Raw genomic sequence first — 328 nt, 5'->3', positions numbered from 1 at the left:
CAGCGTTCATTGCCAGAATTGTATCGTCAGCATTCGTGCATGTGCATGTGCACATGGGTGCATTGGTGGTTCAATGGTAGAATTCTGGTTTGCCATGCGGGTGACCCGGGTACGATTCCCGGCCAATGCATAAGACAGTTCAATTGGTCTACTGTTAGCTGCTGAAGATGTGTGCTATGCAGAAAAGCAATAGGCTTTGTGATGCCACCAGCTGGTGTTCCTTACCTATGTCCAATTGTGGATTTTACAGCTTCCTGGGCTGTAACACACCTGATATGAATGAATGTGGGATTAGCAGTTTTTAGCTAAATTAGAAGAGGAAATTCAA

At 45.1% G+C, this 328-nt stretch overlaps 1 non-coding gene across 1 annotated transcript; it reads left to right on the top strand.

Annotated features, from left to right (window-relative positions):
• The first annotated feature begins 59 nt into the window (after positions 1–59).
• On the top strand, positions 60–130 carry trnag-gcc (transfer RNA glycine (anticodon GCC)). The gene has a single exon. It is a non-coding gene; the product is annotated as a tRNA-Gly (tRNA).
• The last annotated feature ends 198 nt before the right edge of the window (positions 131–328 follow it).

This window comes from Austrofundulus limnaeus, unplaced genomic scaffold (assembly GCF_001266775.1).
Source record: "Austrofundulus limnaeus strain Quisiro unplaced genomic scaffold, Austrofundulus_limnaeus-1.0 Scaffold4013, whole genome shotgun sequence".
In the NCBI taxonomy this organism is placed as follows: Eukaryota; Metazoa; Chordata; class Actinopteri; order Cyprinodontiformes; family Rivulidae; genus Austrofundulus; species Austrofundulus limnaeus.
This window is presented reverse-complemented; position numbering and strand designations above follow the sequence as displayed.